We start from the raw sequence: 27,989 nt of genomic DNA on the forward strand, positions 1-27,989 counted from the left end.
ATTTAAGTTCATACCTGAATGATGTCTGACATGATCCAGAAACCAGCACAGCATATTTTTCTCTAATTCATAATGAAAAAACACATTGTAAAATATAATACATATTGGGAGATAAATTATTTTTTCTGTTGCAAAATAAAAAAACAACAGCCCAGGAAAATGGGTAATTTGCATTGATTGAATCAACTGATTGACGTGAAGTTTATATTCTGATGTAACACTTCAGTATGGTTTTTAGAACTGGTCCAGTGATTTAAATTATAATTGAGGAAAATCAAGTCATCTTCTTCTCATGCTGGAAAATGAGGCATATTCACTTTCCTGAAAAATGAAACTCACTTGAAATGCAGCCCTCAGAATTTTCTAAGTCCATCCCTCAGCATTTCTTGCATGTTACTGGGAATTTTAAACCATCCTCTGTATTGCCATGAAGGTTGTATATGGTCCAATCATTATTACACTGAGAAACAAAGACCATCGCTTTGCACAGCCCTAGGCATGTCATTCACACATGTGTGTCCATAAACTGCTTTGTGCATTTGTGACAGTTATTCATCAGCATCCCTATGAATCAAGCTTTTCCAAAGAAAGAGCCAACAGGATGTGCAGATAAAGACAGAGATTTATTTCAGGAATTGACTAATTTAATTGTGACCTGTGGGCTAGTCCAGAATTTGCAGGGTAGGTCATCAGGCTGGAGACCCAGGGAAGAGTTGCAGTTTAAGTCTGAAGAGGGTCTGCTGGCAGAATTTCCTCTCCTTCCCGGAAAGTCAGTCCTCTTCTTTTCAGACCTTCAGCTGATTCGACAAGGCCCATCTGCATTATGGAGAGCAGCCTGCTTTGCTCAAAGTCTGTTCATCTAAAAAATAACTTCACAGAAATATCTGGGGTAATGCTTGACCAAATATCTGAGTACGTATTGGCACATAAAATTAACCATAACAGCATCATACTAAATAGATATGCCGTTGTTGTTGTTCAGTCACTAAGTCGTGTCCAACTCTTTGTGATGCCATGGACTGCAGCAGGCTTCCCTATCCTTCACTGTCTTCCAGAGCTTGCTCAAACTCATGTGCGTTGAATCAGTGATGCCACCCAACCATCTCATCCTCTGTTCCCCCCGTCTTCTTTGCCTTCAGTCTTTCCCAGGATCAGGGTCTTCTCCAATGAGTCAGCTCTTCTCATCAGGTGACCAAATTACTGGGGCTTCAGCTTCATCACCAGTCCTTCCAATGAATATTCAGGGTTGATTTCCTTTAGGATTGATTGGTTTGACCTCCTCACAGTCCAAGGGACTCTTAAGAGTCTTCTCCAATACCACAGTTCAAAAGCATCAGTTCTTTGGTGCTCAGCCTTCTTTACAGTCCAGCTCTCACATCTGTACATGACTACTGGAAAAACCATAGCTTTGAATATATGCACCTTTGTCAGCAAAGTGATATCTCTGCTTTTAGTATGCTGTCTAGGTTTCTCATGGTTTTCCTTCCAAGGAGCAAGCACTTTTTAGTTACATGACTACAGTCACCATTTGCAGTGATTTTGGAGCCCAAGAAAATACTGTCACTGCTTCCACTTTTTCCCCTTGGGCCCCTGGAATATAGAGGGGAAAATCCTTCTCTCTTTGGGTACCTAAACTTAAAGGGCAAAAAATATGGTCTAGCACCTCACAGGGGCATCCATGTCCTCTTGGTTTTCTCCCCCAGTCTTTTCCAGAACCCTTCTCTCAGTCCAGAGAGAGTTCAGATCTCCTCCTGGCATGATGTCAGTTTGAACTCCTCCCAGTCCTGTGGCTCTTGGAAACTTCTCTAAAACAGACTTGTGTTTGATTTTCGAGGCCAAGTTTTTGTTTAGACTTACAAAAACCTGTTTTTTTATGTCACAGGCTCTTCCATTGAATGCACCCTAGCTGTCAGACTAGTATGTCTACTTTGAAACCCAAAGTGGTTGTGAGCTTACATTGCACAAAGGATGTAAGCTGTATTCTTCGCTAATGCTCTGATGCACCCACCTTTCAGTACTTCTTAAAGTTCTCAAATGTCTAATATTTCCTAAAACTCAGGGATGGACTGTGAAAGTCATCCAAAAATTAAGTAATAATGATACATATAAAAAAACATTACAGAGGAGAAAAAACATACTGGAGGAGGATTAGAACCTAAAATATAGTTTTTATTTGGTAATAGAATCAAGGGCTAGAAAACTTAGTACATATTATGTGACTTTCCAGTTCTAATCATTACACGTTAATTCTAAAAATAGTATCTTCTGGTTTAATCCATCTATACCAATGGCCACTTTATACCTCAGTCTTTGTTTTTAGTCCCACCTTAATTTGTTTTTTTTTTTTTCCTTCTGCAGTATGCATTAAATACAGAAGGAAGTACTGGCAAGAATAGTGATTCCTTTTTGAAAGGAATGTTGTGAAGTTCAGAGGATAGAGATACGTGAAGTCTGTAACTGCACAGCTGCTCACCAAATAAGAGGCAGTCCTGACTCAGTGGATGGGCGTAAGGAGGATGTACATGGGGAGGAGGGCGGGTTCATAAGCATAGGCGAGATTGTACTAAGAGTCAGACATCAGATGTACCCATGAGCTTTGATCTTCCTTTGTCCTTGTTCAGGAAAACTTTTAGACTGAGGCTTGCCAAACAGAACCAGAGCTGACAGCAGTTAAAGTAATAGAAACAGATTTTATGCAGGAGTTATTGCAATGGTAGAAAGGAGACCCAAGCCTAGACTTGAGCTCAGTTCTGAATCCAAGAGATAGAAGGTATTTATAGCCGAGGAGTGGAGCGAGGAGGTCAACAGGTGGGAAATTACTAAGAGGCTGAGGTAAAAGAAGAGCAATTGTAAAGGTAATGGCATTTTTTGAGGATTTGAAGACTAGCAGTTAAGATTAGATCAGGGGAGCATGTTACCTTGGCTCTAGAGCCTTCATTTATCTCTCTTTCATCTTCAAAAGATTTGAGGAAAAGAAATGCTAGATTGCAACAGGTTTGAACATGAGCGTTCTCTGGCAAAAGTATATTATCATGTGGATGGCACAGTAGTGGGCATAGTCACAGTGGTTAGTTAAAGTTGTAGTTAAATTTATATAGCAACAAATAAAAATAAAAAGTAATAATTTACCAATATAATATTTACTTACAGTTCATTGTTCCATAAGTATTAAATGCAAGACTTAAATTTAAATCATGAAAAAAAAATTTGAATCATGAAAGTCTATTTTTTTTTAATCACAATTAACTGATTCAAAGAAAGAGATTAAGCCACACCCACCTGGGTGACCTAAATCAATGTTCACTCCTAGCACCTTGGAAGGCACAGCAGTCATACTGTGAAAGTGGGTGCTTGGCGTGCTGGTTTCAGATGGTCACTCATCGTCCTCTGTAAACCAAGACCACAGTGGTCATCTCAGTGAGGGCTTGGAGCTTCTTAGAACCCACTTTTTAAAAGATGCTTTTAAAAGAATGCTTTTTGAAAGGGCACATGATTCTCTGGCCCATAACATCCCCCAAATTAGACATTTCTTTCTAGAAGGGTGAGTAGTATATTAATGGCCAACCCTCTTGGGGTATACCTTCTTTGGTTATTTAAAAACAAGTATTTTTAGGGCTGTGAAACTACCTGGTTTGATACCATAATGGTAGGTATGTGTCACTCCCTATACGTTTGTCCAAACCCATAGCTTCTACATCATCGAGAGTGAACCCAGGCAAACTATGGACTTTGGGTGATTATGATGCATGTCTGCACTGACTCAACATTTGCAGCAAAGGTACCACTCTGGTGGGGGTGTTGATAACCAGGGATGCTGTGCAGATATAGGGGCAGGGTACATTGAAGAAATCTCTGTATCTTCTAGTCAGTTTTACTAATGAATTAGTTTATAAAACTACTCTAAGTAATAAAATCTATTAAAAACAAAAATCCAGTGTTTGTTTAACATCTGCTTCATACCAGTCACCCTGCTGGCAGGTCAGGAATGTCAGGCAGGAGGTTCGAGCTGCTACCTCTTGGGGTCCAAGAATGTTTTCTGTTGATGCTAATGGGACAGAGATCCTAACCCATCACCCCTGCCCCACACTGAGTGCCCAGGTAACATCCACATCCATCAGCCTGCCAGCCGTGGTATTGAATCATCTGGAGGGAGGATTCTCCAACCCCACCTAAGTCTCCTCACATGACCCAGCCTGGAGCAGAGATGAGCCATCCCTGCTGAGCTCTGCCCAGATTAGATTTGTGCACAGAATAAATGACTGTTGTTTCAAGCTACTGAGTTTGTTAGGTACTACATTATGGGCTGAATTGGGTCCAACCAAATTCATGTTTGAAGACTTACCCCTGATACCTTGGAATGGGACTGTATTTGGACATAAAGTTTCTGGAAAATGATTATGTTTAAATGAGGTCATTAGGGTGGGCTCTAATCTGGCAGGTCCTTGAGATTTTGAACCTGAGAATCCAGGGGCATGCAGGCACAGAAATGAGACTGTGTAAGGACATAGAAAGAAGACATCCATCTGCAAGCCAAGGAGACGGCCTTAGGAGAAACCAACCCTGTGCTCACTTTAGCAACTTATGTAATCAAATTGGAAGGATACAGAGATGAGCATGGTCCTTGGGCAAAGGCTCCATGCAAATTCATGAAGCATCCCATATTTTTTGGTGACAAGCATGCTGCAGTATGTCAAGAAGTCAAATTGTAGTGTACATGTAAACTTATATAATGTTATAAATGAATGTTACTTCATTAAAAAAAGAAGAAGAAACCACATCTGCTGACATCTTGGTCTTGGCTGGACTTCCAGCCTTTAGAACTGTGAGAAAACAAATGCATATTGTTTAAGCCACCCAGTCTGTTTCATTTTGTTACAGCAGCCCTTGCAAACCAATACACATAATGGAAAAGCAGATTCAGTCTCCAAAGGTTGACTTTATTTGTACTGTCCTTCAAGCTTTTGCCGTTGGCTGTTCGTTTTCTGTTGCTTCATGAAATGGTGTTTCCTATGATTGTCTGACTTCAATAACACTAACATGTTGTGTGGGGCTTCTCTGGTGACTAAGATGGTAAAGAATCTGCCTGAAATGCAGGAAATCTGAGTTCGATCCTTGAGTCGAGAAGATCTCCTGGAGGGAGGGCATGGCAACCCACTCCAGTGTTCTTGCTGGGAGAACTCCATGGACAGAGGAGCCTGGCAGCTATGGCCAATAGGTTACGAAGAGTAGAACACCACTGAGCAACTAACAAACACACACACAAAACACCTTTTGTAGGGTAATGATGTCAGTCAAAGGAACAGTTTACCAAAGCTGGTGGGTTTCATGAACTTCTGCTAAAACATGACTTCCCTGAGTCTCTTTTAGTCAGAAGTATAAACACACATGACCTTTCCTTCCCTCACTGAACTTATCTCCTGGGAAATTCACTGGGCTTGTGTAATTATTTCTGAAAGGTAAAGAAAACATTTGTCCCAAGGAACAAAGAGCTGCTACCAAAAGACTCAAAAGATAAAATGTTTGATAGTGTTTTTTTTGTTTTTTTTTTTGCAGCCAACAATCTACATGTTCATTCTAATTTATCTTGAGGATTTCACATGAGGGAACCATGTATTATTTCAAGGAGGATAAATCTTGATATTCTTGTAACTTCTTAGCCACTACTTTTGGGGCAATACCAAGCTGCTGTACCTGCTCCCACCTGGGTCAAGAGTAAGCCTTTCTCCAGCGACTGCCATCCACATCCCTCCCCTGTTGGCTCATTGTTGTGTCCTGGGAGTTGGAGACACACAGTTGGAGGGGGTTGGGGTTATGCAAGAGGAGGAGACTGGGCTAGTTAATAGAATCTTCAGGGCTGGGGCCCAGTGAAATCTTGACAGAAAAGCTGGAGGGAGAAAGAGCTCGACTCATTGAAAAAGACCCAGATGCTGGGAAAGATTGAGGGCAGGAGGAGAAGGGGATGGCAGAGGACGAGATGGTTGGATGGCATCACCAACTCAATGGTCATGAGTTTGAGCAAGCTCTGGGAGGTAGTGAAGGACAGGGAACCCTGGTGTACTGCAGCCCGTGGAGTTGCAAAGAGTTGGACATGACTGAGCAACTGAACAAAATGAGATCCCAGGGGCACAACTGAAAGCATTTGGTAATTGTAACAGAGTAAGAGAGAAACATGGAAGTGGACATTTTAACCTGTTGCAACAGAGTGAATCATCTCTTTGAGAAACATATATGTTGAAGCCTTAACTTCCCCCCTCCCCCACAACATGTGACTGTATTTGGAGACAGAGTCTTTGAAGAAGTGATTAGGTTACATGAGGTCATAAGTTGAAGTCCTGGTCTGATGGAACAGGTGTCTCTGTGAAAGAGGAAATATGCCAGACCTCTCTCCCTCCAGCACCCTGGGAGGAAGCAGTAGGAAGGTGGCCGTCTGCAAACCAGGAAGAGAGCCCTCACCAGAACGCCATCAGACTGGCACCCTGATCTTCGACCTCCCAGCCCGCAGACCTGTGACATGTGCACTGTCTAAGTCACTGGGCCCATGGTCCTATGTTATGGCAGTCCCTGTAGACTAGGACATCTGTTAGTCCACCCAGGATCTTGGCCTGCTTTTAGTAGATTGATGTGCATACCTGCTGGCCTCTGTGTGCCCCTTGCCATGTACAGTTAGGTATTTCTGGATTGTAAGTTTCTGAAATTTATAATAAATGTTGCTTATCAAGGTGATGCCGAGGGAAAAGCAAGCTTAATAATAGAAGTCCACCAGACTTTTAGACCTTACTTAGCTTTCGGGGGGTGGATTGCTCCAGCTGCCTTACTTGAAAGTAGATTTAAAGGGGAAGATTCAAAGAAGGCAGGCCTGCAGCTGAGAAGGCTGTTGCAGAAATCTCGGGTAGAGCTTGGGTCTACCCAAGCTTGGGTCTTTCTGGTGCAGGACTGAAGGGCAGCAGTGGTTAGGTTACACATATATTTTGAAGGTCGAGGAGACAGACTTTGCTGGCATCTCAAAGCAGGCTTTAGGTCCAGGCTGCTGCGAGACTGGGGCTGTCATTCATTGAGATGCTGGAGAGAGTGAGGGGAATGGTTCCGGAGGCAATTTCGCAGTCACTGTTCGGTTACGTTACGTGTAAAATGTCACATACATGTCTGAGGGGAGGATCTCAGAGGCTCAGGTAGCCAGATTTTGAAGACAGGGAGCTCTGGATCGGCAGTGTAAAACCAAGAGGCATTAGTATAGGCAGCCAAGCAGCTGTACTTTCTCAGGTGCCCAAGACAATCCAATGTCTTCATTCCCCAGTGTCATTATCAGTCTCAGAAGTGAACCAATTTTGACAACAAGTTACACTGTCAACCGTTGTCTGCCCCCTAGGCTGATGAAAGTCATGGCATGAGATGGGAGCCCCAGGGGAGGGGGTGAAGGTGAGGAAGAGAAGAGAAGCAGGATGAGCCCTGGGAACACCATCACTTAGAGGTCAGGCGATGAGGGAGGCCAGCAAAGGAGGCAGAGAAAGGGGCTGTGAAAGAAGGTGACCGCGAGGAGCTCAGGTCCCAGAAGACAGGGTACTGAGAAGGTGAGGTGACTAATGGGGCCCCCGAGGCACAAACTTCAGGCATCTTCTCTGTCCATCTTCATTCATTTCCCCCAGGCTCATCCAGGCCCAAGGCTTACGTCCCCATGTGTGTTACAGTGATTCACCTGCAGACACCTCGATCTTCTAAACTGACCTCCCTGCTTCCGTCTGTGCCCCTGCCCCATCTTCTCTCCTGACAGCAGCCAGGGTAACACATCCACAGACGTTGCCTCCTCATCAGAGGCTCCCCCTGGACACTGGCTTTACAGCAGCCCTTTTCCATTTCATTCCCTGCTCATGGTCTTTAGTGCTTAGGACTCCAGACAGGCTTTTATGTCTCCCCTACCTCTTGCCTCTCCCAAAGGATGCCAGATCCATGAGGGAGGGACTCTTCTTCCATTTGTTGCCATGCCTGGCACACATAACAGGTGCCCTGTGAATATATGTGGAATAAGTGAACTACAGGAAAAGAAATAGGACCTGTGAAGGAAGGCCAGAGAAGGGTCAGAGTCGGGAGAGAGACAAGGGTAGTTCACGGGCTGATATTGGTCGAAGAAAAGCTCATCTGTGTTGCAGAAAGGTTAGATAGAATGGCCAGGCCACAGTACAGCTGGGTTTGCACATCCCTGGAGACGACCACTGATAGTGATGTCCAGGTGTCATGGCACCAGGAAGACTGAGCTAGTGAGAAATTAAGAAGTCCATTGTGGTTCACAGGACCAGGGGGAGAACATGGGGGCTTTTTGAGAAGATGCTGGAGCAGAACAGAAAGTGTAAGTGTAGAGGGGAGATTGGCAAGAGAAGAGGTGAGCAGGGTGAGACGCAGGGAAGTGGGGACAGGCTTTCGGCACAGGTCAGGGAGGGACCGTGGGGGAGGTTGGGTGTCTGGGGAGGATGGAGCAGAGAGCTGCCACCACTCGAGTGCAGCAGCATCGAAGTGGAAAGGCCCAGAGCACCCACACCACATCCATGCCCGGCAGCACTCGGAAGGCAGCCCTTGTGGTTTCTGGGACGAAAGCTATTCTACGGTTTTCTTTTTTTAATTCATGAATGAGTTCAACATGTTTTATTTTTTTAAGTCAATCATTTATTCTTCCTTAAAGAGGGAAACTATAAAAGCAGAAAAACCCACACAGTCATTTCTTTTGTTCTTCATTAAAATGGTAGTTTTAAATGCTTCAGTTCAGTTCAGTTGCTCAGTCACGTCTGACTCTTTGTGACCCCATGGAATGCAGCACGCCAGGCCTCCCTGTCCATCACCAACTCCCAGAGTTTACTCAAACTCATGTCCATTGAGTCAGTGATGCCATCCAGCCATCTCATCCTCCGTCATCCCCTTCTCCTCCCGCCTTCAATCTTTCCCAACATCAGGGTCTTTTCAAATGAGTTTAAATGCTTACATTTTCTTAGAATGTTACATAACCTACTTGTCTGTTGAGTTGTATACTTAGAGTATGCTTTTAGGGTTATTTTAAAAAATATTTTCTCCTAGTGCTCCAGAGAGAGAGAAAATAGGCAAGGAGGCATGTTCAGGTGATTCTGTATGTTAAAGAATCTAATACAGTTATGTAAAGTTTAAAAATAAAATTTAAAAAAAAAAAGAATATTTTCATTCCATGTTTTTTTTCTTTTTCTCTTCAAAAATATAGTGCATTCATTTTGTAGGGCTGCCACAACAGATTACCATGGAACTGAGAGAACTTTAGGCCCTCCCAGTTCTGGAACCCAAAAGTTGGAATTGAGGTGCCGTGGGGCCGTGCTCCTCCCGAAGGCTCTAGGGCAGGATCCTTCCTCTCTCCCAGCTCCAGGTGGCTCCAAGTGTTCTTTGGTTTGTGGCTACATCACTCCAGTCTCTGCCTACTACTTCACATCACCTTCTTTCTTGTGTGTCTGTCTATGTCTCAGATTCCCCTCTCCTTTCCCTTATGCGAACACCAGCCATTGGATTGAGGGCCCACCTTAAATCCAGGATGGTTTTGTGTTGGGACCTTTAACCACATCTACAATGACCTTGTTTCAAATACAGTCACATTCATGGGTATTGAAAATTAGGACATGGACATATGTGTTCAGGGTTCACTCTGCAACCTACTGCATGTCATTTTGTAATTTGACATGTGATTTACTTCTTGTGTGCAGTTATTTTGTGTTCTGGAGAACTGCGCCACTTAAAATAATTATTTAAGTAAATAAGGTAGTTTTGAATTTCAGAGAAACAACCAAGTCCATTCTTTAATTGCATTTTCTAGATCATATATAACTAATGGACGACTTGGGCATTAAAATCAGATATTCAGCAGTCTGCAAGTTGTATGTTTCTCTTGCTGACAGTAAATCAACTAGAAAACACAATTAGGAAAATGTCTTTTGAAGAAATGCATTTCGTTCAGTGCATTCTCCACGGGCTGGCACAGATTAGACTCCTGATTAATTTGACATCGTGGCAAACTTCAATTCCACGTGTTTCAAATGACTGTTTCCCTTGAACGTAGAGCTGTAGGGGTTTGTGAATGAGCTGGAAACAGAGAGATGGTTTACGATGTGTGGTGTCAGGTGGAGGGAATGATGTGTATTCAGCACTGACTTGATGAAAAGTGCTCTCACCATGGAGTTTCATTGATAGCCAGAGCAGCTCAGGAAGGTGGATTGGATCTCTCCTGCCTCATTGTTGAAGTGACTGAGAACCAGGATGAGTCCCTGATGTGGCCCAGCGCTCAGCTGGGAACCCACAGGGGCAGGATTTGGCCCTGGTGCCTCTGTCCCATGACTGTCTATCTGTGTTTCTCTCACCGGCTTGAGGGTGAAGACAGAGCAGAAGTCAGAAGCTGGATTCCTGTTCTGACTTCACTACGCCCCACTCTTGAACCTGAGTGCTGAGCAAGAGACAGGGCTGGTATCATCTAATATTGCTTATATGTGGAACCTGGGAGAATGGAACTTATTTGCAAAACAGAAATAGAGTCACAGATGTAGAGAACAAACTTATGGTTACCAAGGGGGAAAGGAGAGGTGGGATGAATCAGGAGATTGGGATTGACAGATATGACACTACCTTATAGAAAATGGTTTATTAACAGGAGCCTACTGTATAACACAGGGAACTCTCCTTAATACTCTCTGGCGGCCTAAACGGGAGCAGAATCGTAAAGAGGGGATGTGTGTGTACATGCAACTGATTCACTTTGGGGTACATCAGAAACAAACACAACGCTGTAAAGCAACCATGGTCAGTAAAAATTCATTTTAAAAAGAGAGAGACGGAGCCGTGAGGTGGTTGAGAGGCCTGCGTCTGCACAAGATGCCAGGGCTTGAATCCCGCCTCTGCTGCTCACTCTCTCCGTGACCTTGAGTCACTTCCTCTGGGCCTCAGTTTCCCCGTCTGTGAAGTGGGGATGACGCTAGCACCTCCCTCACAGACTTGTGTGAGGATTAAACGGATCGACTGACACATAAAGCACTTGCAACAGAGACCGGGCTGACACCTGCTGCCACCCTCCTCTCACAGGGCGGCGTTTCCTCAGGTAGAGACTGAGAGAGCCGGCTCTTTGACCTCTTCCTCAAACCCTGTATCATGATGTGGCTGGAACTGGTGAAATGCCCTGAGAGGACTGATGCCAGTCCAGCCCAACGTGTATTGTTTCATTTCAGTACAGAGAGTTTTGAGATGTGCCTCAGCTATGAACAACAAAAACTTCAAGAACTTTCTTGTACATCTGTAGCATCACATCTTCCTAATTCTGGGACATAGAAAACCAATTCTTTGTTTAACAACAACAAAAAAGCCTTTGTTTGGAAAAAAAAGAAAACATTTTTATACAAGGCCAAAGAGCAAACAGGAGCTATAATGTATTCAGGGAAGCTGTATTTTATTCAGGGAGAAAACAATCATTAATTATTAGGCTTGACTAGTCGAGTTTAAAGTCTGTTTTCAGACAGATCACACTTAATTTAATCTATGTGCCAAGACCATGTTAAATAAATCTTGAACAAATCTTGTTCTGGGGAAATTTTTAATGTTTTGTTACTGTCTTTTTATACCAAACAGCTTTTTGTGGAAATTGTTTTGTTTCTACATGTTTGTTTTCTAATTGCTCTCCAAAATATGTTTGACTGCAATTTTTAGTTTGAAAAAAAAAAAAAACTGAAAATTTTTTTTTGTAAATATTGTAGTTTTCTCTAACATTTTTATTATGACCCTCACTGTGTGTTCACATGAAATGAAGATCTAACAACATAGTGGTTTTACAGGAAAAAGTTATTATTTGTTGTTAAAACAGACACACGATCAACAAAAATTTAATAAACACCCAAAACAGATGTACAAATTGCCACACACATGTTAAGCCAAGGCCTTCATAACAAGGCTTTAATTAATATATGTCATATGAAAATTAAGATTTTCATGAAATCTTAATTTCATGAAATATTGAAAATATTGAATATTTCATGAAATATTTCATGAAATCATGTAAAATATTGCCTACAAGATAAGTAACACGGTTGTTGTTTATACCAGTAAGGAACACACACCCTGGTTAATATGAGTTGTTGTGGTTTAGTTGCTAAGTCATGTCCGACTCTTTTGGGACCCCATGGACTGTACCCACTAGGCTCCTCTGTCCATGGGATTTCCCAGGCAAGAATACTGAAGTGAGTTGCTCTTTCTTCCTCCAGGGGATCTTCCCGACCCACAGATCGAACCCTATCTCCTGCATCGCAGACAGATTCTTTACCACTGAGCCACCAGGGAGGCCCTCTTAATAGGAGAACAAGAGATGAATTTTGATGGCAGTGTTTTTTCAAGGTTTTCCATTAAGCATGTTCTAAAGGGAAGTATTTAAGATGATGTTAGATGAGGAGAAAAAAAAACAGAAGCAAAGTAAAACATGGTAAAAATTAAAAGCAGAAAATGTAAATAGTCCCTGGAAAATCTGTGTATTCATTCAAATCGTGTTTATCCGGTGCTCAGTTTTAAAATCTTAATACCCAAAGGGGCAAGACATCTTTTAAGGAAAATTTACTGTGTATCAGGATAGAGTCAAGCTTTTATTTTTTCCTAGTGGAAAATATACACACAGAGAGAGCCCAACCAGCTTGCTGCTTCATGTCAACCTGAAAACAAATGAGAATTTCTTAAATGTAATAAACATGAGGTTGTTCAATAACCCCATTTTTCTGGGCCCATAAGTGGCAGTTATTCAGGATGCAGTTGCCGTGGTGAGGAGACAGGAAGTATTCATTTTACTGAGATGCTGATTAAGTACATGGTCTCCTGCTGCAGCTCTGAGCTCCTTCTGTGACATCACGGGAGTTAGGTGGAAGTAATTTCATTGAGATAAAAGTCCAACTTCCCTCTGAGCTTACGGCTCTTAATAAAACAAAAGCAAAGTTGTTTTTCACATCTGAGTTGCCTTGGTTGCAGAGAGATTCTCCCCTTCAGAGGAATGGTTTTCCCTAGAACCGAAGGGATTATTTCACATCTGGAGCTGGAGGGTGGGGAGGGTTGGGAGTGGGGAATTCCTGAGCTTAATCATGAACCTGGAGCATCCATTGCCTGTGTGCTCACCTGGACACCAGAGGGTGCAGCCAGATCATGGTTTAATTTTACTTAGTATTAATATTAATAGTTATAACAATTTTAAAATGACACTCTCATGTTGGAGTTGATACACAAACACTATTGATAATGATGTATAAATTAGAGCTTCCTCGGTGGTTCATTGGTAAAGAGCCACCTGTCAATGCAGGAGATGTGGGTTGGATCCCTGGGTCAGGAAGATTCCCTGGAGAAAGAAATGGCAACCCACTCCAGTATTCTTGCCTGGAGAATCCCATGGACAGAGGAGCTTGGTGGGCTACAGTGCATGGGGTCACAAAAAGTTGGACACAACTCAGCAACTAAATAACAAGAGCAACAAATAAAATGTGTATGTAATGAGAACCAACTGTACAGCACAGGGAACCCCACTTGGTGCTCTGTGGTGACCTAAATGAAAAGAAAGTCCAAAAAAGAGGGTGTGTATGTACTATGTATCAGAGAAGGCAATGGCACCCCACTCCAGTACTCTTGCCTGGAAACTCCCATGGATGGAGGAGCCTGGTAGGCTGCAGTCCATGGGGTCGCTAGGAGTCGGACACCACTGAGCGGCTTCACTTTCACTTTTCACTTTCATGCATTGGAGAAGGAAATGGCAACCCACTCCAGTGTTCTTGCCTGGAGAATCCCAGGGATGGGGGAGCCTGGTGGGCTGCCATCTGTGGGGTCACACAGAGTCAGACACGACTGAAGCAACTTAGCAGCAGCAGCAGCAGCATTTACTATGTATAGCTGGTTCACTTTGCTGTGCAGTAGGAACTAACACAATATTATATAGCAACTCACCCTTCAATAAAAATTAATTTTAAAAAACCAAAGGGAAAAAGCACCAACTGAGAGATTTCCATGTAAAATTTTCTTTTTGAAAAAATGACACTCATATGCATGGATTGGCAAACTTTCTGTAAATGGGTCAGAGAGTCAATATTTTAGTCTTTGTAGGCCAAGGGACAAGTTACTTAGATACCTATATAAGAAGAGCAGAAACAGACTTCTACAACATCATTCTTAATGAAATCCAAAATATAATGATGTCAGTGATAACATTTTTAAATGGATGTCTGTCGATAAGAATGGGGTTGTTTGGGAAAGATAGCATTTCTGTAACCAGGGTTCAAGGTTTTAATGTTCCCTGTCATCAATTTTATTGTATATGTTTATCTCTTGAAGCCATGTCTATCTGGCAGTCCTTACAAATGGGAAGGTAGCCTGGATTTGGCCCAGGTACTAACACATCCTAGATTTTATCTGCTTATGCTTGTAATTCTGGTATTCTTCTCATAAATATGAAAGTAGATAATTTACCCATGTGTGTTTTAATACTGTAGCCCTTTGAGTCTAAATGATTAACATGAATTTCTATATTTTCATGAGATAGATGCATTCTAGTTATAGAGTCTCCTCTATCTGTTTATTTCCTATTGAATTCAGGAATCCATGGCCTGATTGGATTAGTACAGTTTGTTTTCCAACTGGGGACCACCCATGAGTGAGCAGTCAAATCAGCTTAGAGATTGTTGACTAACATTAAAAAGATTGAATAAGGTAGACTAAAGTGACTACATGGCCATTTCTAAGCAAAGTTTGGTTTGGTGTCTTGGAAAAGTGTTGTCAGAAATAGAAGTATATGTGTGTGTGAGTGTGTGTGTGTGAGTCTCTGTAAGTCTAAGATATATTTTTATTGTGGATCTTAATGCAAAATGTATACAAAATGCTGAGAAGTACTTACTTTCTCAAAGTAATACATTAAAAATAAATCTCCTAGATGCTGAATAGATGCTCCTAGATGCCGACAGTAACAACATTATCAAATAACTCCACTATCCAATGTTAATAAATTACGTCATAACTGATGAGTATCTTTAATTTGAGTGGCTATGGCGTAATGTTTTCCACTTTAGATGATCAATGATCAGAGGAATAAATGGCATAATTTGTCAGAAAAATAATCTCATAGTGCTGTGTGTTTTTTTAATCAATCCACAAATTTGAGAGCAAAAATAATCTAAACTCTGGTTCTATTTATTTGTCAGGAATCGGTATTTTAAAAATTATAAATACATGTCTTTATTAGAACGGAGAGGGCGATGGCACCCCCTCCAGTACTCTTGCCTGGAGAATCCCATGGACGGAGGAGCCTGGTAGGCTGCAGTCCATGGGGTCACGAGAAGTCGGATGCGACTGAGAGACTTCACTTTCAGTTTTCACTTTCACACATTGGAGAAGGCAATGGCAACCCACTCCAGTGTTCTTGCCTGGAGAATCCCAGGGACAGGGGAGCCTGGTGGGCTGCCGTCTATGGGGTCACACAGAGTCGGACACGACTGAAGCGATTTAGCAGTCTTTATTAGAAAATAGAAGCCATAGTTGTAAAAAAGTATTTTTAAATACGTTAGTTCACATTCTGAAAACAGTTTCGGCATCGTATTTTACACAATTTGTCTCCTCTGTAAAAGTTGTTTTCTCCTTCTGTTAAGTGAGATGATTTGTAGCTCAGTCTCTTCTGTCTCTTAATTTCAGCCTCCCATTCACTTCTTTTTAAAGAACACTTATTGGAGTATGGCTGCTTTACAATGTTGTGTCAGTTTCTGCTGTACAGCAGAGTGCATCAGCATATATCTTCTCTTTTTTGGATTCCCACCCCCCAGCATTTAGTCACCACAGAGTACTGAGTAAGGTTTCCTGTGCTATGCAGTAGTCATCTATTAGTTATCTTTTTTTTTTTTTTTTTTTAAGTCACTCAGTCGTCCCCGACTCTTTGCGACCCCATGGACAGTAGCCTGCACCAAACTCCTCTGTCCATGGGATTTTCAAGGCAAGAGTACTGGAGTGGGTTGCCATTTCCTTCGCCAGGGAATCTTCCCAACACAGGGATCAAACCCAGGTCTCTCGCATTGTTGACATACACTTTACCGTCTGAGCCATATTTTAGTTATCTCATTATTTATTTTTCCATAGTAGCAATAGTATATATGTATGTCCAATCCTAATCTCCCAACTCATTCATCCCTCCCCTTTTCCCTTTGATATCCGTACCTTTTTTCTCTGTGTCTTTCATTTCTGCTTTGTAAGCAAGATCATCTAGGCCAATTTTTTTCAGATTCCAGGTACTCATCAATATACCGTATTTGTTTTTTTTCCTTCTGACTGACTTCACTCCACGTGACGGTGCCATTCATTTCTCATCAGCCAGTCCTTGGTAGGGACTCCCCGGTACGTGGGGCTAAAATTGCAGATAATCCGAGCTACTCAACAGGACAACATGGTCTTTCCCTGTGGATCACTGAAGCCTAGTATTTGCTCTTCATCTGAATATAAGATGTTTCTTAAGGACGGTAGGGCCCACCTGAGAATTGAGGCCAGGGTCCACGTGGAAGTGGGCAATGTGATCACTGTCACTGTCCTTCTCATCATCTTCATGTGTTTCTGAAAACTGTTTCACATGTGTGGAGGAGTGATGAGAAAACTCGAAATTTAAATAAAGTTAAAACCATCTAATTTTAGCCTTTAAAGTTAATACCACCCAAATTGTTAAATTATGGTTTTATGTGCAATAATTATATGTGATATGTGTCTGCATGATTACCTAGCTCTCATATATTAATATATACATATACATATATTGTACATACATATGTACATAGATGTTTGTATATATGTTTGTGTGCCCATATACCTATATATGTGTGTGTATATAGTGTATACACACTTTTTAAATATACATGTTTTTTTTATTTTAATTTTTACTTTTTTAACACCAGAAACGTTTTTATACAGGTTATTTAAAGTACATATTATGACCCCTTCAGTTCAGTTCAGTCTCTCAGTCATGTCCGACTCTTTGCAACCCCATGACTGCTGCACACCAGGCCTCCCTGTCCATCACCAACTCCTGGAGGTTACTCAAACTCATGTCCATTGAGTCAGTGATGCCATCCAACCATCTCATCCTCTTTCGTCCCCTTCTCCTCCTGCCTTCAATCTTTCCCAACATCAGCGTCTTTTCCAGTTCTTTGCATCAGATGGCCAAAGTATTGGAGTTTCAGCTTCAACATCAGTCCTTCCAGTGAATATTCAGGACTGATTTCCTTTAGGATGGACTGGTTGGATCTCCTTGCAGTCCAAGGGACTCTCAAGAGTCTTCTCCAACACCACAGTTCTAAAGCATCAATTCTTTGGCACTCAGCTTTCTTCACAGTCCAACTCTCAACATCCATACATGACTACTGGAAGAACCATAGCCTTGAGTAGACAGACCTTTGTTGACAAAGTAATGTCTCTGCTTTTTAATATGCTGTCTAGGTTGGTCATAACTTTCCTTCCAAGGAGTAAGTATCTTTTAATTTCATGGCTGCAGTCACCATATGCAGTGATTTTGGAGCCCAAAAGAATAAAGTCTGACTCCTTAGTGGGCAGTGAAAGCCTTTCATTGGTCATGAACAGTGGTTTGGAAAATAATTGAAAAGAACTGAACAGAGTATGTCTAAATGCATGGACCTTCATCACGATACCTTCTCCCCCACTTACTTACAAAGACATTACTGTGTGTCTGGGTGTGTATGAGCAGAGCTATAGTATAAATGTTTCACATTGTGGCTCATTGCTAAACAATCCTGAGAAACAGCACTAACTCTTGGTGACAGCAGTGATTAACATGTGCCTTATATTCTCCTGGACATGGTGTATTTTATTGCCAAACACCAAAGCATAATAATTAGTACATTACCTTCTGGAAATGCATCATATAATTTAATTTAGGCAAATACTCGTATGTTTGACTCCACTTGGCGTTCACATGAACTATTATTTAGTTAGCTTTTTCTATCTGCTGCTTATTATAGGTTTCTTATCTGCTATTTTAAGCTTTCTTGTGATAATAAGGCTCAGGATTGGGTTGCAATAATCCAGTAACACCAATCAAAGAAGGTATTAAGAGACATAGCCTGGAAGTATAATGTTGAACACTGATTTAGGGAGAAAAGAGCTTAATCCTCAGTAATACTGCTTCTAATGATGCCTTGTGTTGAAGCAGGGATCATGTATTTTTTATGAGCATTACATAATCTATTGTCTCCTGTTGAATAAAAATCATTCCAGCCATAAATCCGACACTGCAAAAGCATGAGAATTCTCACAGTCCAAATACTACAATGGATTTTTTGTTTGTTTGTTTTCTACCTTATTATTTTCCTTTGAATAAATATAAAGAGTAAGCTTATAGAAATGCAATAATGTGCCTAAGAAGGTGTATAGTTATTTGCCAATTGATATTGGCCAGTGTATACTAGCTATTAATACATGGGCTTCTCTGGTGACTCAGCAGTAAAGAATCTGCCTGCCAGTGTGGGAGACAGGAGATGTAGGTTCAATCCCTGGGTTGGAAAGATCCCTTGGAGAAGGAAATAACAACCCACTTTAGGATTCTTGCCTGGGACATCCCATGGACAGAGGGAGTCTGGCAGGCTACAGTCCACAGAGTTGCAAAAGAGTCAGACATGACTTAGTGACCAAATAACAGCATATTAACCACATATAAATGCGTTACTTAATGTGTGGGCCTCTGGGCATGTGAAATTAGCAATTGCTTTTTAGAACTTGAGAAATAATGTAGAGGCAAAAATTCTACCATACGTGCACTTTTTCTTCATGAGCAAAATAAAAACAGCTCCACATTGGAGAAGTTCTTCTAGAAGGAACAAATTCTAGTAAATTCCAATGTTGTGGAAAGTGAACTCAAAATTGAGGCTTTAAATACAAATTTCACTCAAGGTCATCATGAAAATTTTGTTGGATACTTGGAATTCAGAAGTGGTGAAGTACAGTGTGAATGTTAGTGTTTTACAAACATGGAAGCTTTTGAAAATAATTATTATGTGATTAATACTGCCAGGGTTAACATAATCATGCATTTCCAGGCTCCATGTTTCATACTTTTCCATTGCTACTATATTTTTTATCCTATAGTTCATAGATAGACATCTAACTTTCTGAACATTTCTGCCTTTTGGTTTACATTATGTGACTGCAAATGCTAATGGTGTCCTACATAGTCCAAGAGGGAGGGCTTACTCCTATAAAAATTATTCTGCAGAGTTTCAAAGGGCAAGTCTAGAGAGGAACTCTGGTAGCAATTTCAAAGAGAATCACCCTTTTTGTAAATCCTTACATTTATGCCATCCGTGTACTGTGAGCTTCATGTACATACACTCTTTGTTGAGACCAGGACACCAGTTTCTTTCATTACACATGTAAATCTGTGTCAGTTCATTCCACCCCCTGACAATAGTACAGGTTCAGTATGTGCTGTGGTCCATGAGGTATGGACTCAACATAAATGTAAGTTGAAATTTTTAAGTGAGGAAACAATCTGACCTTTTTAAATTAAAGACTGTATTTCAGTCAAGATCAATAAACCAAAGAAAACATTTTTCGAGCTTCTCCAGTATAACCCAGAATAGATTGCAAATTATTCAAATTTAAGGGCCCCAAGCGTTACAAAGCTGTCCTCTTATATTTTTCAAGGCCAGGGATTGATGAAAGATGAGTGATTTCAGTGTCACTTGCTGGGTTGGTCATTGTTCTAAGCTCTTTCCCTATGATACTTCCTTCACATCTCTGAAAATCTGTAGTTCAGGTGCTGGCATCTCCCCATTTTGCTGATGTGCAAGCTAAGTCCCATGGAGCCCATGTACCTGGCCCACGGTCTCACAGTCAGTAAGTAGAAGAGCTCAGTTGCATCCAAGGCAGGTTGCCTCCAGAGGCCAGGCTTTCAGCCATGATATATTTTTAAATGAAATGTTTTGATAAAAAAGAGAAAAGGACCAGAGTAGTGTTGATATGGTGGTTGGAGTGAACACAGCTTGGCTTGGTTCATGAACTCCCAGTATGTCTTCAGACTCTTAGGAGAATGCTATTGGAAAAAGACCAATATTTGTATTGCACACTGTTATAAAAACCCTGTTGCAGAAGAAAACAAACTTACCCGTAATTTGGAAGGAATAAATACAAATTTAAGTAACTATTCACCAGACACATGAGCCCTAACTGGTCAAAAAGTATGAGAAAATACAAATTGTGGTGTTATAACTGACCCTTCGTTATATAATTTTCATTTTGTTTCGTGTAAATAGTGTGATGATGCTTGGAGGGGGAGCAGGTCCCCTCCATGCCCTTCCCAGTGTTTGTCTCTCATGGAAAGTAGGCTTCAGATCATCTCAGTGCCTTTGTGGTAATCCACAAGTGGAAGGCATTTGTTATGTTTAAGTTGTACCTTTGGTTCCCCTGTGGCTCAGCTGGTAAAGAATCCACCTGCAATGCAGGAGACCTGGGTTCAATCCCTGGGTTGGGAAGCTCCCCTGGAGAAGGGAAAGGCTACCCACTTCAGTATTCTGGCCTGGAGAATTCCAGGGACTCTACAGTCCATGGGGTCACAAAAAGTCGGACACAACTGAGCGACTTTCACTTCTTTCCTTCCTTTGGCGATTGAGAAAATAAATAGGTGCCTTACTGAAGTGCCTCTTAAAGCTCACTCAGAATTTTCTTTAACTTTCTAATATACACCTGGAAACAGAAATGTGGAAATACTTGAAGGAGAGGAGACACATTTCGTGTGTCTCATGGAATAATCAGGGATGACACTGAAAACTGGCGCTTCACATCTCTGAATCCCGCCTTCTGCCATGGGCACTTTTACTTACACAGAGTTTCTTGGCTTTCACCGACATAGGCTTGATTCCTCTTATTCCTCTAGAGTTTCCTCTTTTGAGTGGCAAACAGCAAAGATTTCTCTCTCCCCTCTAGACTCTTCCTCTTAGCCGTTGTCTGATACCATGCAAAATATAATGAGCTGCTAGAACTGAAGACCTGCCTTTAAATCAGATTACTTTGGTTATTATTAGAACCAATTTGCAGTGCTTGGAAAAGGAGTGCAGTCCTATTATTAATGTCACACAGTAGGTATTTGCCATCTTGGTGCCACGTGGCTGGGACAGCTCCCTCTTGTGGTTAGTTGGTCTCCCTTAAGTGAGCCCTGGGGGAGGGACCGAGTTGCTTAGGTTCTTAAACTTGAAGACTTCATTTATCTGTGTCTCAATTAATGACTGATGACATCTAGTGGTGGATGGATTTGAGGCACTCAAATGACCATCCCCTGCAGATCAAGATGCAAAATAAACTGTGTTTATATGTTTTCACACCTCAGTTCAGTTCAGTCCAGTCACTCAGTCATGTCCGACTTCTTGCGACCCCATGGACTGTAGCATACCAGGCTTTCCTGTCCGTCACCAACTCCCGGAGCTTGCTCAAACTCATGTATATCGCATCGGTGATGCCATCCAACCATCTCATTCTCTATCATCCCCTTCCCCTCCTGCCTTCAATCTTTCCCAACATCAGCGTCTTTTCCAGTTCTTCGCATCAGATGGCCAAAGTATTGGAGTTTCAGCTTCAGCATCAGTCCTTCTAATGAATGTTCAGGACTGACTTCCTTTAGGATGGACTGGTTGGATCTCCTTGCAGTCCAAGGGACTCTCAAGAGTCTTCTCCAACACTATAGTTCAAAAGCATCACTTCTTCGGTGCTCAGTTTTCTTTATAGTCCAACTCTCACATCCATACATGACCACTGGAAAAACCATAGCTTTGACTGGATGGACCTTTGTTGGCAAAGTAATGTCTCCGCTTTTTAATATGCTGTCTAGGTTGGTCATAACTTTTCTTCCAAGGAGTAAGCATCTTTTAATTTCATGGCTGTAGTCACCATCTGAAGTGATTTTGGAGCCCCCAAATCTAAAGTCTCCCACTCTTTCCATTGTTTCCCCATCTATTTCCCATGAAGTGATGGAACCAGATGCCATCATATTAGTTTTTTGAATGTTGAGTTTTAAGCCAACTTTTTCACTCTTCTCTTTCACTTTCATCAAGAGGCTCTTTAGTTCTTCTTTGCTTTCTGCTGTAAGGATGGTGTCATCTGCAAATCTGAAGTTATTGATATTGCTTCCAGCAATCTTGATTCCAGCTTGTGCTTCATTCAGCCTGGCATTTCGCATGATGTACTCTGCATCTAAGTTAAACAAACAGGGTGACAATATACAGCCTTGACATACACCTTTCCCGATTTGGAACCAGGTTAGACATTTACAGACTGATGAGGTCAAGCCCCAGCATCACGTGACCCTGTCGACCTCATTACATCATCACAGTTGGTCCTGATGGGAGGTGAGGGCTACTCCTGCCCTTAGTGCTCCATGACAGTTTGGGAGATTCCATCAGGTCCCCTCCATGCCCTTCCAAATGTTTGTCTCTCATGGAGAGTAGGCTTCAGATCATCTCAGTGCCTTTGTGGCAGTCCACAAGTAGGAAGTGTTTGTCTCTCTTTCTGATGATCACTGGAAGAAGTTCCTCATGGCGAGCCAGCCTATCATGGCTGCTTCTTTATTAAAATATGTGCAATGGAAATTATGCTAATTAAGCTGGAGTGTAATTATAGACTAGAAAGATTCTTCACAGTCTGAATTGAATTGTTGTAGATGAATGTGCATTAAGTTAATAATGTGCAGCTAATTATGAAAGGTAAAGGAGAGGAAGGGAGGTAATCGGTTATGTGATGTAGAGACGCTGCTGTCCCCGGCGAACCCTCCCATTAAAAGCCCAGGTAACCCTGATAATGAGAATTCTTCTAGCGCTTGTCTCTGATTTCAATACTGCAGTTAAAATGGCCACCGGTGACTAATTAACCCATTTAACTCTATTTGTCTGTGGCATTTATTACAGCAGAGAGTTAAATGCCGTGACACTCGGCTGCTTTATGTCCTGTCCCAAGTATATATGTGGAGTTAATTCTTTATTCTTTATTTATGCTTCTGTATGCATTTATGATAATTACGAAAATGAGCCAAGAATCTGTCGTCCCAGTGTGATTCTGCCAAGCTCAACGAAAGCTGTATTCTGGGAAATAAATTCTTTTTGCTTAGAATCAAAACAAGCTCAAGTGGCAGTCATATGGCTTTTGTTCCAAAGCTATCAATTCAGAGGATCCGTGAGATGTTATCCTCATGCTGTGAGTACATGAAGAAATACTCAGTCATTTAATCCTTTCGGCTACAGTCTTATCGGTAAGCTGGGTTTCCTGTGTTCATTGATCAAAGTCACCTGAATCAGCTAAATGAGAGTGAATATTAAAATAAAAAAAAAAAAAAGGGAATACATACAGTGGTACTGAGTAATTTTTCACCTAATTTCAGAAAATGTAATGTTCACGGGTCTTCTGCATAGAATGGCTTGACACCCAGTTGCACACTCCTAGGGTCTGGAAGAATCTAACAAGTGTTGAAAAGACTTGCTGAAGAGAGGTTCTTACAGAGGATGTGCCTGTCCAGTAAAAGGAAGGGGCTGATGTTGCGGGAAGTCACACTTCACTATTTCTTCTGTGTTTCCAAGGAACTTTGAAAAACCCCTTGAATTGCTTTTTTTTCCCTCTAGAAAACCAACAGAAATGTTGAGATGTACATCAAGCTTTTACTGATTCCTTTAAATATCTATTAATATTTTCTCTCTTTTCTCACTTACATTATTGCTGTGGTCTTACACATAGACAGTTTGAGATACTAACCATCCATAACCCTGACTTTTAACTTGAATTTTCCAAGTCTTTTCTGACATATCTGTATGTTCTTTAGAGAATTTATATCAGTTTCTTCTTTGAATTCATAAAATTTAGTCTGTCTTCATTTTGCTTCTAACATGTTGTTATTTTTCTTTATACCAAGATAATATTGGCATCAGAAAGTTTCTTTAAGTTTCCTTTTGAGGAAGGCATGACACTGTTCTTGCCTGCTGTGTCACTGAATGATTATAACCATAGTTTCTGAAGGTTTGATGTCTTGTTGGGTCTCCAGAGCTACCCTACAGTAACTGTGTGACTTTGCACAAAGTTTTTAAGTTTCAACCTCATCTGTGAACCAGTAAAAACATGATTATCCTCCTCAAAGGGTTATAGCAGGGTCAGCAAGCCCTAGGGCCAAATCCAACTCAAATCCACCTGTTTTTGTAAATAAAGTTTTATTGGAACACAGCCATACCCAGTTCTTACATTTCTTCTATGGCTGCTTTTGAGCTGCAGCTGCACAGTTGGAATAGTTGCAACAGAGATTGTGTGGCAATCTCTAAAATATTTTTGTCTCTTAACAGGAATGGTTTACTAATCACTAGATGGAATATTAAATTTGTGTGTTAGTGTATAAAACATATAAAAATATATTTGTGTATAATATGACCTACATACGCGTATGTTCATTGTTGTTGTTCAGTCGCCAACTCGAGTCTGACTTTTTGAGACCCCATGAACTGCAGCATGCCAAGCTCCTGTGTCCTTCACTACCTCCTGGAGTTTGCTCAAATTCATACCCATCGAATCTATGATGCTATCTGACCATCTCATCCTCTGTTGCCCCCTTCTCCTTGTGCCCTCAGTCTTTCCCAGCATCAGGGTCTTTTCCAGTGAGTCAGCTCTACCCATCAGGTGGCCGAAGTACTGGAGCTTCAGCTTCAGCATCAGTCCTTCCGATGAATATTCAGGATTGGTTTCCTTTAGTATTAACTGGTTTGATGGCCTTGTAGTTCAAAGGACTCTCAAGAGTCTTCTCCAGGACCACAAGTCACAAGTATCCATTCATTGTTGCCCCCTTCTCCTTTTGGTCTCAATCTTTCCCAGCACCAGGGTCTTTTCCAATGAGTTTGGTCTTTGCATCAAGTGTCCAAAATATTGGAGCTTCGGCTTCAGCAACTGTACATATATAATATGTTTATAAAGAGTTTCAACTAATGCTTGTCACATTGCAACCATTCAATGGATCTTGACAACTATTATTTAAATATTCTGTTAAAACCAGTTCTACTTCATTATTAGAAAATCAGCTATGAAGAACACATTAAATGAAGTATCACTAAATCCTCAAGTTAATCAAAATATTTTTCTTTAAAAATATTTTTTAAAATAAAGGCATTATTTATCATTTAAGCAAGTGTTGATTATAAAAATATATATCATGATACTTTTCCCAATGGAGTAATTTCCTAAAATGGCCATGAAAAATCACTATCAACTTGGTAGCTTAAAACAATAGAAGTTTATTGTCTGACAGTTCAGAGGCTGGAAGTCTGAGGCCATGATGTCAGTAGAGCCATATTCTCTCTGAAGGGTCGAGGGGAGGCCTCTTCCAGCTTCTGGTGGTTGCAAGCCCTTGGGTGTCTTTGGCTTTCAAAAGCACAACTCCAATCTATGCCTCTGTAGTCACATAGCATCACACTGTGCCCATCTTCACATGATTTTCTCTGAGTATCTGTGTCCAAATTTCTTTCTTACCTTATGGATTCTAGTCATTGGTAGGTATTCCTTATTTCCATCTCGAGTTCCCTCAGGGCTCACCATTGGGGGTGGCTGCAGTTACTGATGGCTGCAACATCCTTTGTTTAGTGATGTGGCAGGAAGCATTCTTAGTCTGCAGTTCTCTGGGTAGACTGGGTTTAGCTGGAAGTTTTCTTGGGTATCCTCATAAGGATTTGGTGAGAGACTGGTGTGACTGGTTTTATGTAATGGTCTCAAAAGGCTGGATTTTGTAGGGGAGGAAAAATCATTCTCTCTCTCTCTCTCTACTTTTCTCATTGGAAAAGTCCCTGATGTTGGCAAAGATTGAAGGCAGGAGGAGAAGGGGACAACAGAGGGTTGGATGGCATCACCAACTCGATGGACATAAGTTTGAACAAAGTCTGGGAGATGGTGAAGGACAGGGAAGCCTGGTATGCTGCAGTCCATGGGGTCACAAAGAGTCAAACACGACTGAGTAACTGAACAATAACAACAACAACAACCCTTCTGAGTTTTGGCTGAATCTCCCCCCCCCCCCCCCCCCCCGGTAATAAAAGAATAGCAAGAGAAAAAGAAAAAGTTTGTTAACATGTATACTTCATGTATTGGAGAAGGCAATGGCACCCCACTCCAGTACACTTGCCTGGAAAATCCCATGGATGGAGGAGCCTGGTGGGCTGCAGTCCATGGGGTCGCTAGGAGTCGGACACGACTGAACGACTTCACTTTCTCTTTTCCCTTTCATGCATTGGAGAAGGAAATGGCAACCCACTCCAGTGTTCTTGCCTGGAGAATCCCAGGGATGGGGGAGCCTGGTGGGCTGCCGTCTCTGGGGTCACACAGAGTCAGACACAACTGAAGTGACTTAGCATAGCATAGCATAGCATACTTCATGTATACATGGAAGATCCCAGGAAAAAATGAGTAGCTCCCTGAGATAGCCCATGCCATCACTTTGATACCATCTATAGCTAAAGACAAAAATGATGTTGGGGTTGGGACATGGTCAAATGTGGGAGGGTACCAGGAAAAGTAAGTAGGGGTAAGGTTTTTTAATGCAGATTTTAAGTCTCTGCCTTCCCCATTGATAAGTTTCTTGTAGTTTAGTGTCATCTTGCTCTTCATGTTACAGAGAGGAAGACAGACTTACAAATGGAGATTTCTTTTATAAATTTAAATGTTTGTTACAAAAGGATGACTTCTACACTGCTTTCAGCGCATCTCCTGTACCTGTACTTTCCCAATTTGGAACCAGTCTGTTGTTCAAAGTACAGTTCTAACTGTTGCTTCTTGACCTACATACAAGTTTCTCAGGAGGCAGGTAAGGTGGTCTGGTATTCCCATCTCTTGAAGAATTTTCCACAGTTTGTTGTGATCCACACAGTCACAAAGTCTTTAGCGTAGTCAGTGAACCAGAAGTAGATATTTTACTGGAATTCCCTTGCTGTTTCTATGAGCCAGCTGATGTTGACAATTTGATCTCTTGTTCCTCTGCCTTTTCTAAATCCAGCTTTTACATCTGGAAGTTCTCGGTTCATGTACTGTTGAAGTCTAGCTTGTAGGATTTTAAACATTACCTTGCTAGCATGTGAAGTGAGTGCAATTGTGCAGTAGTTTGAACATTCGTTGGTGCCTATGTCTGTCGTTTCTCAAAAATAATCAGCTCAAAATAATTCTTTTGCCAAAGCAGCCTTTCCTGGGGTGGCACACTCTACTGCTCTTTAGCCTCCAAGGTGGTACCTCTCAAACAGGCGCTTAATTCCGGACCATCTGGAAACTTGGCTGGAGGAGGGTTGACCAGCACATCTACAGCACGTGGCTCAGGCTCTCTTGGCCTAGTGGCCGGGATCCAAGAGGGAGTCTCTAAGAGCGAACATTCCAAGAGATGGAGGTGGAAGCCACAACACTTATGATCTGACCTCAGAGCCATATTCTGTTAATGCAGGCAAATCACTTAGCCCAGCCCCAGTCATGGGGAGGGCTGGGGGAAGGGAGCGGGGAGACAATGACACTTTATCTCCTGATGTGATCAGTAAGTGAATATAGGACAGGAAAGGAGCTGGCAGCTTCTTTGACTTCCTACCACATCAAATATAGCCATCATTCAAAATCTGATGTAGAGTTTTCCTATTCTCTCTTTCCATCTATATGTGTGTGTGTGTGTAGATACTTGTATATATTATACACATGTGCATTCATACATGCACGTACACACACACATTGAGAGAGAGATTTTAAGAAATCATCTCATGCAATTGTGGGTTTCATGTCTGGAACGTGTAGGACAGGCCAAGAGGGCGGAAATCAGGCATGAGTTACAACTGCAGTTCTAAGACAGAATTACTTCTGGAAACCTCAGTTTTTCCTCTTACAGATTTTCAATTGATTGGATGAGGCGCATTCATGTTACTGAGGCTGTTGCTGAGGGAAAAGTTTTCCCCTACCCTTCCTGAGTTGTTTTG

At 41.6% G+C, this 27,989-nt stretch overlaps 1 protein-coding gene and 1 non-coding gene across 5 annotated transcripts in view; both read left to right on the plus strand.

The window, feature by feature from the left end:
- The window catches only part of CTNND2 (catenin delta 2), a 1,127,175-nt gene that overhangs the window by 774,489 nt on the left and 324,697 nt on the right, over positions 1-27,989 (plus strand). The window lies entirely within an intron of this gene.
- LOC112580741 lies at positions 4,563-4,666 on the plus strand. The gene has a single exon (XR_003105077.1). It is a non-coding gene; the product is annotated as a U6 spliceosomal RNA (small nuclear RNA).

The sequence above is a fragment of the Bubalus bubalis genome, chromosome 19 (genome assembly GCF_019923935.1).
Source record: "Bubalus bubalis isolate 160015118507 breed Murrah chromosome 19, NDDB_SH_1, whole genome shotgun sequence".
NCBI lineage: Eukaryota > Metazoa > Chordata > Mammalia > Artiodactyla > Bovidae > Bubalus > Bubalus bubalis.